The sequence below is a fragment of the Trichomycterus rosablanca genome, chromosome 16 (assembly GCF_030014385.1).
Source record: "Trichomycterus rosablanca isolate fTriRos1 chromosome 16, fTriRos1.hap1, whole genome shotgun sequence".
Classification (NCBI taxonomy): Eukaryota; Metazoa; Chordata; class Actinopteri; order Siluriformes; family Trichomycteridae; genus Trichomycterus; species Trichomycterus rosablanca.
Window position 1 is genome coordinate 2,608,349 of NC_086003.1, and position 20,692 is coordinate 2,629,040.

Below are 20,692 nucleotides of genomic sequence, written 5' to 3' on the forward strand. Positions count from 1 at the left end.
AGCTGAAGCAGATTAGGCGTGGCTATTGTGTCCCGATGGTTTAATCATGTTGTAACCCAACTTTAGGTCCTACATGTTGTGTTATGTAGGGGTTGAATGATCCTAACATGGTAATTTTAGCAAAATTGTCCTGTTTAGAGTTACAGATTGTCTTTGGGGGTTGATTATGTCTGATTGTGTGTAAGGAGAATGCACTTGGAGAATGGAAACGTCTCGGTTTCCTCAGATATCTTCAAGTTAGCCAGGGTTTTAAAGCTGAATGGAAGTAAATCCATTCAGTCATGTTTTAAAATCTTTACAGAAGAGAGAAGACTGTTATAGGAGCAAAGCAGCATCGTTTTAATGTAATATTCAGCTGATTTTGTAGAAGATCAGCTCAAGGCTGTTTTTGTGACTGACTGGATTTAAATACTGTCCGTCTGGCAACCTCCTCTGGGTCATCTGCCCACATACTCTTATAAACATCCGTCCATCACTCAGTGTTCAGTGTGACTGGCACAATTATTTGAAAATGGTGTTTGATGACCCAGAATTAGCACCAATGATTAGAGCTCTGTGCAGCCCGTAATCTGCCGTGTAAAGAGGCCTTATAATTAGTAGGTTTAAATAGCTCTGGGTGGCCGTACTGGCACAGTTCTGCAGTATGAGAGGGAACACGTGTGTGTGTGTGTGTGTGTGTGTGTGTGTGTGTGTGTGTGTGTGTCTCAGGTGGTCACGTCCTGGTAATCGTTTCAATCTGGAGTAAAGCAAATACACACATGCGCTCGCAGGCATGAATTTTCGACGGGCAGGAAGGCAAGACTAAGCTAATGTCATGTGGGCATGTGAGGCAGGCACTGTTCTCCTCATATACACAAAAATACACACCTAGAAATACACACCACGTCTACATCCACCACAACCCAGCATCTCATCAGGCACGCTTACTTTCCTTTTTCGGAAGCAGCCCTACAGCTACAGGCTACAGGCTACAAGTCGCTGCCCTCCTGTTTGATGGACAGTTAAAAACCTCCTACTGTTCTGATGAACGATAAAAGGTCCGACGTTTTTTCTGGCTGTTCTTATACACACCTCTGAGAAAGCATATCGCACCCTGTACAGTCCCCCCCCCACCCCCCCTCCCCCACACACACACAGAGCTACTGATTGACTGAAGGTCAGTTCTGTGACTGACAGGCTGGCCGCAGGACAACACAGCTTCCCAGGCGGATACAGATCAGTGACTAGAAGGAAGTAGGAAACCGCACGACGTGGTCGGGGTTTAAAGTCGGGCCAGAACTATCCAAGTGGCCGCTTCCTCTCCGCAGTCACTCTCTAACAAACCACAAACCTTTATAGTTAAAGATTAATAATTTACTTCAAACATAAAACATTGTTATTTACGACAAGCTGCAGATTTAGACGCTGATTTAAAACATCTATGTATGCTATATGGGCAAAAGTATTTGGACATCTAACCGGGACCTTCTTCTTGGACATCCCATCCCGACCTCTATGTGACTGTTTCAGCTATATCAACAGTCACTCCTCTGAGAAGGCTTCTCACAAGACTTTAAAGTACGTCTGTGGGAATTTGTGCCCATTCAGTCAAAAGAGGATTTGTACGGCTGGGAGCTGATGTCAAAAAAACCTCAGTCAATGTTCCAGTTCATTCCAGAGCTGTTCAGTGGGGCTGACTGTCTGTCTATCTGTCTTTCTATTTATCTGTCTATTTTTCTATCTGTCTGTCTGTATGTCTGTCTGTCTGTCTGTCTATCTATCTATTAATCTTTCTTTCTGTCTATCTTTCTATGTGTCTATCTATCTATATGTCTGTCCATCTGTGTGTCTGTCTGTCTGTCTGTCTGTCTGTCCTTCTATCTATCTGTCTGTCTGCCTATATATCCATCCATCTGTTTGTCTTTCTGTCTGCCTGTCTGTCTGTCTGTCTTTCTATCTGTCTGTCCATCTATCTGTCTGTTTGTCTATCTACCTGCCTGCCTGCCTGTCTGTCTGTCTGTCTGTCTGTCTGTTTATCTCTCTCTCTGTCTACCTATCTATTTATCTGCCTATCTGTCTGTCTGTCTTTCAGTTGTATGCTAAATGACTGAGCTTAACTGCTGAGACTAATCATCACAGCTTGGAAAACACGAGTAGATTGAAGGTCTGAATTGTGTTCAGCTACCAGGACGGATCTGAAGCTCTGGCTTCTCTCCTGGTCTACAAATCTCTGCTTATTCCATTTTGTCTGGGCTGGCAGGCGTGCGAGTTGCTTTGTACGGTATCTACACTGAGACAAATGCTGTTGGTGTCTGTTTACATATTGTATTGATGTCTGTGCTCTATGCTAAAACCATTTGAGCAGCATAATTCAATTCAGCGTCTCTAATCACTTTAGGTGAATTACTGAGACTTCTGCCGTCCTATAAAACCCAGCCCATTTATGCTCAGCTCAATGTTTTTGGTTTTTGGGTCGAGTGGTTCTCCTCGCAGCAGCATGGGTCCTGGAAACCTGGATTCTTTTTACTTTTCAAAACATGCAGAAGGTGGATTGACTACTCTAGATTGCCCCTAGGTGTTAGGGTAAGTAAATAAAAACATAAGCAACCCCAGTCCGGGGTCTTTTAAAGGTCTTTTAAAGGACCACCAGACCCAACAACAGTATTCAGCCTCCGCTGTCACGTGTTTCCGCTACACAGGGTCACTTTAAAGCTGCGCCCCCTCCATTCTGTCCATATCAGCAGGGAAATTCCACCTCACGTTATCAGATAACTCGGCTGCAAAGGGAGCTCATGAGGTAAGAACAGGCCTGTAGCGCTTTACACAGGTGTAGCATATGAGCAGCACGGGTGGGTGTTTGTTTTTCACATACCTGGATGAGTTGGTTGTCTTGGGGTGTAATACTAAAAGGTTTGGTGGTCAAAGAGGTGTGATTTTCATCCATGATGTTTGTCTAGTCATAATTTAGGCTAGAAATGTTTTTTCTGACGTTCTGGTTGAGTTGTTGCTGAGCTCTTGAGTATTTTTTAGCTGGGCAGTGAGTTCTTTCTCGGGAGGTATTTACTGTCACTCCAGATTTCCTCCGCTGTGTTTGGTTGCTTGGAGGCGTCCTAAAACTTTCTTCCACACTAAAGCAGACTTGTCTCAACTCTTCTGAAATCCCCTCAGATCATGGTGTAGTGTTCCTATAGAAGCTTAAGACTTTAAGTTGCATGTGTTATATTCTTAAATTGGCCTACTGATTAAATTTGTTGAAGTGTTGATTTGTTGATGAGCTGTTGGACACACCTAGTGGACGTGTGTATTGCAGTGCCCTTGCCAGCCACTTTTTCTTACTAAATGTCTGCTTTATTGGAATATTTTTGTGTTTCGGCTCAGCTTAACAAAACAAATATGATATTACATTTAAACCTCAAGTCAAAATGATGCGCAAGTTAAAACACATTAAGTTAAATTATTGTTTTAAAGCATGTTTCTTTTTTTTGGGTGATGCAATAAAAGTAATAATAGTTTTTTGGGACTATTTTTGCAACCTTTTTAAACCTTCTTGCCAGAAAAGAAACGGCCAATAACACTAACCACATCTCTGCCTCTATTTTTACTCCTAAAAGCCTTCCTGTGCTTGCCAATGGCTTTATTTGGATTTGCACCATCAATATCGGGGTCACTGAGCGCTTTTAAAAAGCCTTGACGTCTCTGATGAGCAAGCTTTACTGTTGTGCCACCTGATTCGTCGTTGAAATCAAGGGTCTGTCTGAAACCTACTGAGCTGCCTTGCTGCCTACTGCCTACCTGATCAGCTGCCTCAGTAGAGAGGATTCTAATAAGGATGTGGGACTCGAGAGCGGAGGGCGATGGGTAGAAAGAGCAGGAAGGAAAATTCGGTGATGAACTAAAACCACATGCTGGTTTCCCCACATGTCCGCCCTCATATTTCATTAAAGTCTTTGCTCCTTGGGTCAGTGATTGAGAATCATGTGAGGACACACACACACACACACACACACACACACACACACACACATACACACAGTCTGGCTGATATGACTCAGTAACCGAGTCAGACAAAAGCACAGTGGGTCTGTTGAGACCTCGACTCCGCTTCCAGAGCTTTTGTTCGGTCCGACTGAAGTGTGGAAACCTCTCGGGTTCTCATGGGTTCTTCACGTGCCTGTAGATTACTTTTACAGCTTGAGTTTTTGTTTGTTCTTTTTATTCTGGGCTTTTTTGACCCAGAATATCTGCGGATCCTTTATCCAAGGTGCAATATGTTGTATGGTTATATCCTGAATCAAGTATCTGTGGAATAAAAACAAGATTTTTAGTGTATTCTTGTCTTGTCATGTCTGTAGATGGGCAGGCCTGGTGGTAACGTGGTGTAAAGTCCATTATGCTGGCAAAAAATTGCTTTTTTTCCATTGGGGTCATAACAATAAACTGGAAACATCGAGGTGACAAACAATTTAAATAACAAAAAAAAAAACCATAATCCCTGATATGACTTCTTTCAAGCAACATTTCGGACCCTGTAATATTTTTTTAATGTATTAATTTTATTATTTTTCCTCAACTATTATTTGTTTCTGGTGGCAAGTAAAGCATCAAAAAGTAGTTTCAGGGGCGTTCAGGTAACGCAGCGGTAAAACACGCTAGCACACCAGAGCTGACATTTCGAACTCGGTGGCTACACGAACATACAGGGTTCATTCAGTGTAGGAGCCGGATAGGGACTCCTAATAACTGATGCAATTATGACCTCTGCTGGCTGATTGATTGAGGAATAATGCATTGATCAGGGTGTGGCTCTCCGTACACAAAGCTGAACCGCATATGAACTCGCCTCGTGCAGGTGAAAAGATGCAGTCGGCTACTGCACACATGTCGGAGGGGGCGCGTGTCAGTCTCGCTCTTCTCAACCAGAGTGGGGATCAGCATCAGTAGAGAAGAAGCATAATGCTATTAGGTAATTGGATACGCTAAAAGTCGGGAGAAAAATGGGAGACAATGCATAAACAAAAAAAAGTGGTTTCTGGTCCATCTCTGGCCCATCTCTTTATCTAGTGCTATTTACTATGCTAGTTGGTATAGTAGGGGCAGTGGTAGCCTAGTCGGTAGCGCTTTAGGCTATCGATTGAAAACTCTGCCGTGCAGCCACTGTTGGACTCTTGAGCAAGACCCTTAACTCTCTGGGCTCTAGGGGCGCCGTACAATGGCTGACCCTGCGCTCTGACCCCAGCTTCCAAACAAGCTGGAATATCTAAAGAAAGAATTTTGTTGTACTGTACACCTGTATATGTATAATATAAGAAATGAAGGTGTTCTATTCTGTTTGTTTATGGTTATAATCCATTAAAGTAAAACCCTCCAAAAATGTAATTACACCCAGGACCCGACCTTCTTTACCTTCCTTGTAGAACTGTAGAACTGGACACGACTTTCTAGCTCTCACAACACCTCCCTACTCGTTTTCAGGACTTACCCTTAAAGCACCCACTTTCTTTAGGGTTTATTTATTTCTGTGTGATGACATCTGTAGTGTGTAGAAGCTGCTGCCACATGTTTTCCAGACAGGAAATCGAACGTTGGAGGGTCGTTGTTACCTGTAGGAGGGCCTGTGTGGGTTCATCTGAGTTCATCTGGGTTCATACGATCTCTGAGCACTTTGTCGTCCCACGGGCGGACGGTTTGAGATGATGCCATCCGGGGGTTCAAATAAAACTATCGATCTCTGCAGTAATACGATGACGATGATGTTGGTAATAAAACATTGATTAGATGGTAGTCTTGGGTAAAAGCCTTCTGCCCTGCCGGCGCACGGAGTTATCTGGTATTAGCGGTCTCCAGCGCCTTGTAACGCTGTTGCTACGTGACTTTTGGCTCCGGGCTCATGTATCTGTGTGGATTCTGCCGTCAGATGGTGAATCTACTCATTAATCTTTGATGGCTGCTCATTAGGGCCGGCCCTCCGTCGGCCTGATGCACTTTATACACGAGTACATACAAGCACATGACATGGGGGTAGATTTCAGTAGAACTAAGAACCGTCCCTTTGTGCTGCCTCCGAGTCCCATAACCCCCCACACGCTGGACGAGACTCATTAAAAAATAATTCGGCCCTCGCTTCGAACCAGTTAAGCTCTGAAGGTGTTTGTGTTAGCGCTCATATTCACATATTTTACTGTTACCTTACTGTTTATGAAGCCTGTCTCAACGCTACATAAAATAATTTATCATATTTTACTTTTGACAACTTAAGCAGACAGAAGCATAATACCTGTCTGATCAGCCATAACATTAAAACCGGCTCCTTGTTTTTACACACACTGTCCATATAATCATCTCCACTTACCATATAGAAGCACTTTGTAGTTATACAATTACTGACTGTAGTCCATCTGTTTCTCTGCATGCTTTGTTAGCCCCCTTTCATGCTGTTCTTAAATGGTCAGGACCCCCACAGGACCACCACAGAGCAGGTATTATTTAGGTGGTGGATCATTCTCAGCACTGCAGTGACACTGACATGGTGGTGGTGTGTTAGTGTGTGTTGTGCTGGTATGAGTGGATCAGACACAGCAGCGCTGCTGGAGTTTTTAAATACCTCACTGTCACTGCTGGACTGAGAATAGTCCACCAACCAAAAATATCCAGCCAACAGCGCCCTGTGGGCAGCGTCCTGTGACCACTGCTGAAGGTCTAGAAGATGACCGACTCAAACAGCAGCAATAGATGAGCGATCGTCTCTGACTTTACATCTACAAGGTGGACCAACTAGGTAGGAGTGTCTAATAGAGTGGACAGTGAGTAAACATGGTATTTAAAAACTCCAGCAGCGCTGCTGTGTCTGCTGCAGTTTCGAACCGAGGTGTTCAGAAACTCGGTGCTGGTGTGCTAGTGGAATATCCCGCTGCGCCACCTGGACGCCAGACAAACACATTATTTGTATCGAGTATTCATGTCTGCATTTATTGGTTCATTTAATGTCAGTAGGTGCTGTTGCTCCTTCATCTCAGACACCACAGAGTCTCATATGTGATAAATCTGGTAAATTGCCCTGTGTAGGGCACAAACCGGGTCATTAAACCAGGTATTTATTTAATATTAGTACAACAGCCGCTTGTCCTTCACCCCATTCAAAGCTATTTTAGTAGTACTACATTAGTAATGGTGTTTACTACAGAGTAACAGTAGTAACACTACAGAGACTAGCCTCCTCTCATTTACTTTCAGCAGTGAGAATATAGATTTCCTTTTACTCGTTCCCACTCCTCCATGCAACCCCCATCCCGGCTCGTAGAGAGATTACTGGAGCGTGTAGCACCCTCGAGGGAATATTTGTGTTCTTGCTACAGTGGGATAAAAATAACTCTGTGCCACTCAGGACCTCATTGACTTGTGGGTGATGGGGTGATTCTGCAGAGCCGATGGGTGCTGGAATACGTCCATCATGTTTTTGATGGTTTCTTTGCCACGGTCCAGTGAAATACTCAAACCGTCGTCTTATGTGAAGAAGAAATTAGTCTGGATGGTCAGATGTTATCCGAACAACATTGAAGGTCCGCCATGAATTAGAAGCTGCTGATTCATGACAGTTAGTGATGTTGTCTACAGTCAAGCAAGCTTTACATAGACATAAGTTAATCACTAAAGGGGGGTTATTTAGCTCTGCCTGAAAATAAACATTACAGAACTTTCTACATAAACAAATTAATAATCTAGATTGCTGTATTAGGGCAGATTCTCAGAAAATGTCAAACCTGGAAAGTGTTTGCACCATAAGGTGCACCTGGTGCGACCTTGAGCTCATAATGTTCATGCTTTATCGTACAACAGTCGGCAGCAGATATTGTGAGTTGAAGGCGACCTTTGATAAAAGGAATCTGGCTTAATTGACCCCCCAACCACATTTCCTTTTCTCATTGCTCAGGGGTCCACATTCTGTGCTCTTTACACCAAGTTATGTGTATTGGTAAGGTGGCCAAAAGCCTTGATATGAATTTCAGCATTAGAGCATCATGTAATTGGCTCATTGATGCAATATTAAGAAGGATATATATATATATATATATATATATATATATATATATATATATATATATATATATATATATAGAGAGAGAGAGAGAGAGAGAGAGAGAGAGAGAATCTTATATTGCATAAAAAAGCATTTCATTGCTAGTTATACCATGTATGACCTGTATGTGACAAATAAACTTTGATTTGATTTAGTTATTCTCACTGATGCGCATTGGATCTCTGTTAGTTGTCTTGCATTGCTTTAAAATCTCATATAGTCAAAGTGTGACTGTTAGAACTTTTATTCAGTAATCAAGAGCCTGAAGCTCTGTGCGTGATGCAAGTGCAACGACAGGTTCGATTCCTCCTCATGAACCCTCAGATAATGTTCATCTATAATTACTGTCCTAATACTTCTGCTCCTTCTGTTCCTTGTCCCGAGCTGTGGAGCAGAATTACGTTCCCTGTAATTATTCATCGCTGGTGAACGATGTGGTGGAGTGTGTGGGCAGACGATGTGAAGCAACCGTGCATTCATCTACCGTCTTTTCTTTTTAAATACGTGGTTGTGCGTACAGTACTGTATGTGTTCGCGGGTGAATGGTGATGCTGTGGGTGCATTAAAGGGGCATTAAGTGCCTCAGGCACGCCTCAGAAAGAGAATTCGGGCAGATTTAAGGGAAGGAATTTCTCACATTCAGCGGTTAATGCTGGGAGTGAGAGACACAGAGGAACTATTGTATGTGCACTTGACCACGATGGGAGGTGGAGGTGGACCAGCTAGTAAATTAAGAAGCGAGCACTGGTTTGGGGGTTTTGGCTCAGGATTAGCTCTCTGTGTGAAGTTCACCATGGTACAAAATATGCAAAGTATGCCCTGTTATGGAACATTAATACCAGCCTTATGCAAAAGTTTGGACACCCCTAGTTAAATTCCATGTTTTTTTTTTAATCTAAATGTGTCTTGATGCACAATTAATGTTTATTTGCTGCATTCTTGTCTTGCAGTTATTTATGTATTTATTTATAACGACTTCATCCTGGTCAGGGTTGAAGTGGGTCTGACGGCACACAGAAACCCTGGCTGCGGGCCAGTAACTCACCCTGGACAATGCACCAGTCCATTTAGGGCATCAAACACTTCTGTACACAGTCTGCCTATTCCTTACAAGCAGGGGCAATTTAAATCAGCCAATCCACCTTCTGCATATTTTGGGGAGGTGAACAGAAACCAAAGTGTGAAAAGAAAAGCCACACAAACAGCGGCGGGGGAACCTCCTCACGGACGGTAACATGGTGACCCATGTTGCTATGCCGTACCCACTTAAATTGCGGATCTGTGCCACCCCAGTAGAACCAGCGAAGCCAAATCTGTACAAGTGAATACCGCCATACATTTAGGGTGAGTGTAAAACTGTGTACATTAGATTTTTGGCTAAACTAGTCCTTCAGGGTAGAGTCTGAGTCTGTGGATGGCAGCAGCGGTGTGTAATCCATCATTAGCACATCTGCCAGACGTTTAGCTTCAGGCCTGCTGTTAAAACCAGTGGGAAACACAATCAGTTTGTACATGGTGGGTGAAACCTTGGGCATCACAGCCAGTCTGGATTTATTGATTTGTGCACATCATAGAGACAAAAAACTGAATCGGGCTCCTGTACCCTCTTTTTTACCCTTTCTTTCCTTCTCTAATGTGGTCTGTCATTCTGACCTTGGTCATGTGACTGTGTGTCACCAGGGATCCTTTTTCCACTCTTTAGGTTTACTTCTACCAGCGTGTGTGTGTGTGTGTGTGTGTGTGTGTTTCGCTGCCCCATATTTCATCATTGTGCCCTTGATGGCTGTTGTAAATGTTTAATCTGTGAGCGTGTGCCCCTTGCTGTCCTTGAAACTGATGTGTGTGTGTATGTGTGTGCGTGTGTGTGGCTGAAGATGTGCACATCTGGTAGATAGAACCATAAATGGTAAATGTTGCTGGTGCAGCACCTTTTCCTCATCCTCGCTTTCTCTGTCAATTTCTGTCCTTGTTCTCCCTTTCTCATTTTCCCTTCCATCCCCCCACTCACGCTCCACGCCGGTTCAGCTCTGCCGTAGGTCTTTTTTTTTTCACCGGCTCTACAGGGAAATCTCTCTCGCGCGTAGCCGGCAGATGAATGAAAGCTCGGTGAAGTGCTGGTGGATGGTGGATGGTGGATTTAGGTCCGTTTTGGGAGCGGAATCCAAAGTGTTTAGGCAAAATGCAATTCATTTCATTACTGAGCACCATAATGAGGTAACTGTGAAGCTTTTAATGTCTTCTAGTGTTCAGAACTGCTTGAATGCCCTGGTTGTGGAGCTTTCATTACTGGTCTTAAACAGAAGGTTTAGTAGTTTAACCTCCAAGGTTCCTTATTTGGCTCGCTTGTCTTTTGGCTCTTATCACTGGGGCTGCTGGTATGGAGGGGAGCAAGGACTCCGTCCATTAATCCTGGTACTTACATTCCATCATCAGTAATCAATTATGCAAAATAATTTACACGTTCTGAGTAGTAAATTAACATATGATCTTTTTCGCCCTGAGCAAATAAATACACTATATGGCCAAAAGTAAATAGATACCTGACTGTAACTTCAAAATGACTTCTTCACTGCTCTTCCTTCCAAAACCACTGTGGTGGTGTGTTAGTGTGTTTTGTGCTATTATGAGTGGATCAGACACAGCAGCGCTGCTGGAGTTTTTAAATACCGTGTCCACTCACTGTCCACTCTATTAGACACTCCTACTTAGTTGGTCCACCTTGTAGATGTAAAGTCAGAGACGATCGCTCATCTATCGCTGCTGTTTGAGTCGGTCATCTTCTAGACCTTCATCAGTGGTCACAGGATGCTGCCCACGGGGCGCTGTTGGCTGGATATTTTTGGTTGGTGGACTATTCTCAGTCCAGCAGTGACAGTGAGGTGTTTAAAAACTCCATCAGCACTGCTGTGTCTGATCCACTCATACCAGCACAACACACACTAACACACCACCACCATGTCAGTGTCACTGCAGTGCTGAGAATGATCCACCACCTAAATAATACCTGCTCTGTAGTGGTCCTGTGGGGGTCCTGACCATCAAAGAACAGCATGAAAGGGGCTAATAAAGCATGCAGAGAAACAGATGGACTACCGTCAGTAATTGTAGAACTACAAAGTGCTTCTATATGGTAAGTGGAGCTGATAAAATGGACAGTGAGTGTAGAAACAAGGAGGTGGTTTTAATGTTATGGCTGATCAAATCACAGCTAAAACCCTACATTTACTCCCTCTGTTATACTTCTAATGGTCTGGTGTTGTTTCTTTGGGGTCATGTGTATGTTTTAACTATCATAAAGTGTCTATGAGCTTGGAAAAGTGCTATAAACTTCAAGTGTATTATTATTGCAAGTATTGTTGTTGTTATTATTATTATTTTAAGTGTGTTGGACTTCCATTCCATTCCATTCCAAAACCAAGTTACATCTATTGCTACACATGTCGTAGTGTTCAGGTTAAAAACACTGGAGTTATACCTTTAACATGAAGCTTAATGCGGTCTCTGACTGATGGACCTAGACTTGTCCTGGATGGACCTTGATTTTTGTGATTTCTCACAACTTGGACTTGAACTTCTAAGATAAATGTACATACATTTGAAGAAGCTGTTGTCAAGGGGTGAGAAAATAAGCGCTCTTGGTCACTGACTTTCTCTCGGCTAAATGCACGCACGTAACTCTAGTAAGAGTCTTATAAGAGACTTTTTATATTGGTTTGGCTCTGCTGCCTAAAAGCTACAGCCACTGCTATTGTTGTTTTTTGGAAAGCGATACAGGGTGCACGGTGCACCCATAGCTTCCTAAGCAGTGGGCACTGTTGTCAAGGAAACGTGTACCCTCTCATGAGTAGTGCCTCTATTCCGAGATCCATTCAGGTTGTTTAACAACAACAGTAAAGCAGCTCTTAACCTCACCACTGCACCCGAGATAAACAGACCCTGTGATCCGGTGTTTTCTTCTAAAGCAATCAAACGGAACCAGTTCTTAACCCCGAGACGGCTCAGAAAATTGGGTTATTGAAATGCCCGCCTGAAAACAGTGACTGTTGTAAGTCGTAAGATTAAATGCCTGATGTAAGTAGTTTAATATTAAAGGAAAGTGCTGGCTGTTGAGACTGTGGGAGTGAGAAACTCTGACATAATCCATTACATATGAAAAATTTTCCCAGATACATTACTCCTCACTGTCTCAGACTCCTGCCCTAACATATGCCTTCTCCAACACGTATGTAGACGTCAACCGCTTCTTTTCACCTGCCCAGAGAGCTTTATGGATAGGATTAGTTCAGGACAAAGCTGATTTTTTCCCCCAAGTAATCCAGGCCTCTTGAAGGAGGATCTTAAAGCAATGACAACAATTAAAATGGGCTCTGCCCCAAATCACACACTGTACTTAATAGCATGTCTAATGTTTGTACTCCAGATAGTATAGTGACACATCATGTAGCCCACTCAAGATGGGGATTGGGATAGTTAGGGATAGGTAGGTGTATAAAGTGTGTATATGTAGGAGTGTGTGTGAGTGAGTATGTATATATGTGTGTATATACCAGTGGCGGCTGCTGGTCTTTCAAAGAGGGGAAGCTCATTGTCGGCTTACATCATAAAATTTGTTAATTTATTTACACATAAATTCTGCCCTCTGGTCCTTTTACAAGAAAATGGCCTGAAATGGGTTACAGCAGTTTGTCTTTCGACTTCACTCGCAAAATCCGCGATGGGACTGAAGCTCCTAGTGATTAAGTGACTAATGAAGTGTATTGCTTTGGCAATACGAATGTCCCTATTTGTCATGCCAATAAAGCTTCTTTTGAGTTTGAGTTTGAGAAGTGACGGTGTAGCGCTCAAACGAGCTGTCAATGAAAACGGGATTCAGTCTTTCCACTGATCCTCCAATCATCTTGCAGAAGCTCAGCGTCCAGACCCGCCCACAGCCCCATTCACCCCCAGAGACGCTCAGCGTCCGGGGGCGGGACAAAATCGAGGCATTTATCCAATGACCGGCGAGTTTCGGAGCATTAAAAAAAAAAAACTCAACGCAGTCCCATAGAAGTGAAGAGACGCTCAGCTTCTGCGGGCAAATGCATTGACGCTACGGGAATGTACGAGTTAAGTTAAGAAAATCGAGTCGATTTGTGATAATTAGCTGATTCTGAACGAACTCGTCTTCGAGATGAACGTGTTCTAACGCATTTGTAGTCAATGAAATGTTAACACAACTGTACATATTTGACCATTTAATTTTGAATATTTTAGGGGAAGCTGAGCTTCCCTTGCAGTCTTAGAGAAATTGCCACTGATATATACATATCTGTTTTTGTCATTTCTGTCTTTTCATGTGAGGGTGCGATAGGCTGATAAACTGTGTGTGTCTGCGCAAGGGGGGTGTAGGAAGGTGTCTGTGTATACATGTATATGTAAATGTGTATGAGTAGGTGTGGGTGTTTATGTATATGTGTGTTTATGTGTGTAAGTGAGTGTAGGTAGGTGTGAGTGTATACATATGTGTGTGTCTGTGTGAGTGTGGGTGTGTATATGTGTGTGTGTGTAAGCGAGTGTAGGTAGGTGTGTGTATACATATGTGTGTGTATGGGGGTGTACGTAGGTGTACATATGTGGAGAGTGTATGTGGGTGTGTATGTATATATGTGTGTATGTATGTATGTGTGTAAGGAGTGTGTTTGAAGAGGTGTTGTTCACCCATTTTTGTAATTTCCTTCCTTTCATGCGAGGGTTGCGAGAGGATAATCTCTGTGTGTGTGTGTGTGTGTGTGTGTTAGGGGGTTAGGTTGGTGTGTGTATTTATCTAAGACAGTTAGGTGTATCATAATTAAAGTAATGAAGCATCATTTTGACAAGGACTGTCAGTCCGCCCCACTCTCAATCTCTCTTGACCATCGCCTCTGCACCGGTGCCTGATTTCAGATCACAGATGATTTGTGAGGTTACAGATCAGGAATCAGATTAGATCAGATCAGAATCAGGCATTTTGATCTCTCAGTCTATGTGTGACCCCTTCACGCCTGGAAGGAAAGAAAGGGAGGAGATGAGAAGGGTGAGAAGGGAGGGTAAAAAATGGTAAAAGGATTTTTGGGAGGATGACAGAGTTGAGTTATGGTGGGTTTAATGAACAGAAGGTCACAAGAGTGAAATCTAATGATGTAAAAGACATACACGCTGCATTCCATTCCACAGAGTCCCTAAGCTATGGTTTGTATTTACTACGGACCAATCATGTGCTTCTTATTGGCTAAGGGAACTTCAGTTCAATAAATCCATTTATTCGGATGCCTCACAATGTCATCACGTCAATCATCGACCACTCTTTTGCTTACTAAAGTAATATTTTGGCTAAACACTTCACTAGTCAACCTCAGGATAGCCTACCTAGCTAACATAAGATAGGTAAAATCTGCCTTTCTAGGTAGTGTTCAGCTAATATTAATGAAACATTAGTTTAATAGAGCTCACAGACTCTGACATAATCCTGCTCGGACCGTTTGCTGCTCTTAGAAAATGCCCCAGCTGCCCTCGCTTTCAAGACAGGCGACAATTGATGGGTAAACTTTACTGTCGACTTCCTGTGTAGTGCAAACGTTACTTACTACTCCCTACACAGTTTGAAGTTCCTTACGGTTCCTCAACGGTTTGGAATCTCACTTAAAATATCTGAATTACCTGTGTAGTCCACTTCAGAGGGAACGACTGGGGTGACTGGAATGCACCTCATTAGCTTCATTAGATGTTACTCCAACTAAATTGTATATAATTTTATAACTACTTAAACATGTGAGGTGAAGCGTTTGTGTATTCTTGGTTTATTATATCATTACCTTTTTTTCTTGTGGCCTACTGTTGTATATAACCCACCATATCTCACCCCTTCCTGCCCTTCCCTTCAACCCGGGTGTGAAGGGGTCACAAATCGCCTGATAAACCCAAATGTCAGGTGTCCTGCAGATCAATGAGTGATCTTACCCGTCTCTGAGATGGTGCTCTAGTTCTTGCGCCCTAAAGATGTAAGGCTGGCAGCCTGCCACGTCACAAAGCATGCTGGGGAAACAACGGGCTCTATCTGATCGGGGGCATCGTGTGGTTTTAAAAGACCTGATTGCAGAGCCCGGTGTGGATGGAGACCAGGAGGAAATGAAAGATAACAAACATGCGTATCTTTAAATCCTGTAGCAGCTGTTCCTCGGAGGAAAAAGATCCGACCAGGAAGAGCAGGAACCAAATACAAACCCCATTTTCATGAAATGTGGGACAATTTGTAAAATGAAAGAAAAACAATGAGATGTATTAATGTACTTGAGCTGGTATTTAACAAAATACAAAGAAATCCATTTTCACTGACCAACTTCCAGCTTTTTATTTTGTAATACAGTGGAACCTCGATTTAACGGACCTCCATTTAACGGACAAAATCTGGAAAACCGAATGTCTGGTCTGATTGTTTAAAATCCCCTTGAGAAGCGTACCAAGACCAGTAGTTCAGCAATCGTCCACTAGCTGGTGAACATTTTTTAGACGCTTTTATCCAAAGCGACTTACAGTACTGTGACAGTAAGCAATTGAGGGTTAAGGGCCTTGCTCAAGGGCCCAACAGTGGCAACCTGGCAGTGGTGGGGCTTGAACCAGCGACCTTTGGATTACTAGTCCAGTACCTTAACCACTAGGCTACAACTGCCCTGTTTACATGAACGAGAGGCTTATTTTGACAGGAGGCTCGCTTTTTTCTCGCCTTTTTCTCTGTGTTTTATGCTTAATTTGTGCTTAGTTATGCACCAGCGCTGCTCCAGTAGCAGAATAATAATAATACATAGTCCCAACTATACGATCATGGCAAAAAAAAACATCTCCAGCACACAAGGTAAATGCAATGTCTCCCCAGTAGTACAGTACATCAATTTTAATATTTATTCACAGGTTTTGCATGACATTTATATATTTATCGTGATCTATTTACGTTGTTCATACTACTGATGATCATATGTGCATGTTCAGCACTTTTGTGTTTTCATTTTATCCTGAGCTGAAAGGTTGGGGGGGGCATTAAATCGAGGTTCCTCTGTACAGACAATTTTAGTATTTGATGCCTTTAATACACTCAAAAAAGTTGGGACGTTGTTATATTACCCAGCCTTTTCAGTAATGCGGTTCGTACTTTCCACTGCTTTGACTGGTACGTGAGTGATGAACGTCCACCACGTGCACCATTAGTGCTCTTATGTAATTCACAGATCTGAAGATGTGGCTGTAATTATCCTGATTATATAATTGCCGATGTGTGAACGGTGTTAATGGGTGAAAAAGTGTCATGATCGTGCACATGATGTTATAGATGTGTTAATGAAGGTGGTTAGTTAAAAGACCCGCAGAGAGAACGTGGTGGGTGATAAAAGGCTCGGCGGGAGGGGCGAGGGGGCACTGAGCGAGTCCGGTCCCTGCCTGCTTATAGTACATACATTTGAGAAGAAACCCTTACAAACAGGTACGCAAGGTAGTGCCTGATACCGACCCCAGTCAATCAAGTGTTACATTGCCAAGAAAGCAGGCATCTGTGAATAATGTGCTGTAACAAATATACAAATGGAACATGGAGCATGAAGCACTAAATGCGTCAGCTTTCCTACTATGACTTAGCGTCTTGAAATAGACGTCTGGCTTGACTTGGTCTCAAAAAAGAGGAAGCTGCCGTTCTTAAAAACTTATTTCTCACATCTTGGCTTGTGACTCTGTGCCATGTGTCGTGTCTTTGTACTCATGACCACGTCTCGTGTCTCATTTAGCCCTTTGTGTAGACGTCTAGCTTCGCTTTATCCAGTCGATCTTCCTGCAGTGATGATTCTCCTTCTGGATGAATGAAATCTGGATGGAGGGCTGATCGTCACCTCCGGCGGTTACATTATTTTAAATTAAATACCTTAATTAAAGACCAGGCTGTGCTGGGAGAAATAGGGTGAGGTTGATACGTCTGCTCTCTGTTTTTTCTATTATTTTTTCTTTTGTGATGCCCATGCATTATTAATACAACACAACGGTGTGTCCGATCTCTTTACCACCCTCCTTATAAAAGCCTACGTCATGATAAGCTGAACCCTAAAACACTAGAAAGGATTTGAAGATTTTATCCTGGGCTGAGATGGTTAACATTACAGGATGACAGCTTGCCACAACACACAGTACCCTAAAATGCATTCGGGTGGTGTAGCCCATTACCTTGAGTTTCAGGGTTTGAATCCCCAGTTGTGCCATCGGTAGCCGTAGCTATGATTTGAACCCTGAGGGGACCAAATCTGGCATATCAACATCTGTCAGAACACTGACAGACCCTAAAATTATGTAAAGCTAGTGAGTGGAACATATTTATTTATGATTTTTAAATCATTTTGTACATCCGCCTTTACTGCTGCATCTCCGCCCATGATCAAGGAGGGTCGTAACAAAGTGTGCAGTAGCCGAACTTTTTTTTTTTTCATCTTGCACTTTAAACAACACTAATACTGCTGTTTATTATAATAAAGCACAGATACACCAGATACTATAAGAATAACTATACTGCATGTGACACCTTACACTGATCAAGCATAACATTATGACCACCTTCCTAATATTGTATTGGTCCCCCATTTGCTGCCTAAACCCCTGTAACTGTGATGCTCTGTGTATTCTGACACCTTTCTATCAGAACCAGCATTAACTTCTTCAACAGTTTGAGCTACAGTAGCTCGTCTGTTGGATCGGATCACACATGCCAGCCTTTACTCCCTACGTGCATCAATGAGCCTTGGTCGCCAATGACCCTGTTGCCGGTTTACCACTGTTCCTTTCTTGGACCACTTTTGATAGATACTGACCACTGCAGACCAGGAACACCCCACAAGAGCTGCAGTTTTGGAGATGCTCTGACCCGGTCGTCTAGCCATCACAATTCGGCCCTGGTCAAACTCGCTCAGATCCTCACGCTCGCCCATTTTTCCTGCTTCTAACATCGACTTTGAGGATAAAATGTTCACTTGCTGCCTGATATATCACACCCACTAACAGGTGCCGTGATGAAGAGATAATCAGTGTTATTCACTTCACCTGTCAGTGGTCATAATGTTATGCCTGGTTGGTGTATATGGTAACTGGCAGCCTTTTACTACCAGGATCCTTTTACTTCTACTTCATATTACTCATTTGAACATTCACACATATTATATGCCTGTCCTTATGTACAAATGAAGCATCGCACTTTACATACTTTCTCCACTGGACTACTTTGTGTACATCTATTTTATTTCCTGGACTACTTTGTTTATATCTGTTCTATTTTCTAAGTAGAGCACACTGAGTCTTGTTGTACTTGTACATAAACAATAAAGGTATTCGTATTGATATTCGAATATACAATAAATGAACGCTACTTTTGGAGCCCTTGGCTCATGAGTACAGAAAGCTGCTCACCCTACTGTAATCTATTCTACTGATGAAACTTCATCAGTTTCTTATCAGCAGCCTGATCTCCTCAGACAATAAGGACAGACTGGACGTTCACATGGTGTGTTTGAGGAGCTGTGTGATTTCTGGTAGGACTGGACGGCGTTCCTCGCGTGCACACGACAGCTTGCTGTTCCCTGGGCTAAACAGCACTGACCATCTGCATGGAGTTGGGGGAGGATCGGCCCGGCGAGAGAGAGCGGAGGAAGAAAGGATTGGGCGGAGAAGCAGGAAGAGGAGTGATGGTGTAGAGATGAAGGGGAGGATGGGTTACAGAGATGAAGCTGTTGTTAATCACACTCACATGCTGGAGATGTTAGTCAGGTTGCTTTCTACAGCAACATGACTGTTACTGTTTTATGGACAGTGTGCTGGTAAATAAAACAGCCTACACAGTCTAATGCTCACAAATGACCAGCATTTTTTATATATATTTAGTGTAAACTTTACATGGATACATCTCTCTAGAACCATGGCCATGACCAGGTTTGTGTGTGTGGTAGGTAACGGCATAAACAGTAGTAAAGAGCCAAACACAAACTTATAGCTGCTGGTAGGTGGATCGGACCACATGGGCCAGCCTTCGCTACCCACGTGCATCAATGAGTCTTGACCGCTCATGACCCATGACCCTGTCGCCGGTTTACCACTTTTCCTTCCTTGGACCACTTTTGATAGATATTGACCACTGCAGACCGGGAACCCCCAACAAGAGCTGCAGTTTTGGAGATGCTCTGACCCAGTCGTCTAGCCATCACAATTTGACCCTCGTCAAACTCGCTCAAATCCTCACGCTTGTCCATTTTTCCTGCTTCTAACATCGACTTTGAGGATAAAATGTTCACTTGCTGCCTAATATATCCCCCCCACTAACAGGTGCCGTGATGAAGAGATAATCAGTGTCATTCACTTCACCTGTCAGTGGTCATAATGTTATGCCTGGTAGGGGTATATACCCATATCTATCTATATATATATATAACAATCTGTATATTGTATATATGCATGTTGTACATTCACTACACCCTACGTTCCTACTTGTATTAGTTTCTCTTTGTTTGCTTATTCAACTACTGAAGGCCAATAATTTCCCTCGGGATAAATAAAGTATCTGTCTGTCTGTCTGTCTGTCTGTCTGTCTGTCTATCTATCTATCTATGTCGAGAAAGAGATTTTTAGGCTCAGATGGACGTACCATGTTGTTAAAAATTAAATTGGCAAAGAGTTTGAGTGAAAGTAGGACAGTTGGCTCGTGCAGATTGCTGGAAGTAATGACAAAGACAATGAAGCAGAAAAAAAACCTTGAGGGTGTACATTCGGGATACAATCTCTGTTAAACACGTTGTGTACAGACAGCTATACCCCAGTGCTGTGAAAAAAAGAAACTGCCCTCTATCTGATTCTATTTGTTATTGCTTATTCTTTTAGTAAACCATTTTAGATCAGTGCCCAGCCATGAAAGTGCTTTTTGACTGAAGGGGGGTAAATTCCCACAGACATACTTATGAGAAGCCTACTCAGAAGAGTGGCTGTTGCTATAGCTCTGTTTTAATACCATTTATTTTTGAAATGGGACGTCCAACAAGCTTAGATCAGGTGTACAGATACTTTTGGCCACCTAACGTACGTGTCACGTGTCTTGCTGATGAGGATGAGATCTGGTGTGGTTGTGTTCTGTTCTTATTATCTGACCGAGTGGTCTGCAATTCGTTGTGGGTGTTGTGTGTGTTGCTGGATCTGGTCGTTGGGTTTTTCAGTGTGGGCTATAGGAATGCGACCTTTTCCTATATGAACAGAGATCTGATTGTGCAGATGAATGTTGTGACCCCATACATGCAGGAAAAATGGTTTGGTAGTGGGTTAGATCACTAACAGATCACTGTAGAAATTCCTGAAAACCCTGAGATTATATAGTATATGTTTTACTATTTTATTATTAGTATGCATTGCTCAGAGGTATTGAATGACATATTGTTAGAGACCAGGAACTTTTTCCTTTGCTTGTTGCTTTAATGTCTGTCTGTTCAGCATTCAACAACATATATATCATTTTTTTTCTTCTAATCAGGCTGGAAAATACATTCGGTGTTCCACAAGGCTCAGTTTTAGGTCCAACACTTTTTTCACTTTTATTAATAAACATATCAGTTATTTTCCCTT

General features: G+C 42.8%; 1 protein-coding gene and 1 non-coding gene across 2 annotated transcripts in view; one reads left to right on the forward strand and one right to left on the reverse strand.

The window, feature by feature from the left end:
- Window positions 1-20,692, forward strand: part of bcr (BCR activator of RhoGEF and GTPase) — a 56,963-nt gene that overhangs the window by 11,557 nt on the left and 24,714 nt on the right. The window lies entirely within an intron of this gene.
- On the reverse strand, window positions 15,665-15,738 carry trnat-agu (transfer RNA threonine (anticodon AGU)). Its single transcript has one exon. It is a non-coding gene; the product is annotated as a tRNA-Thr (tRNA).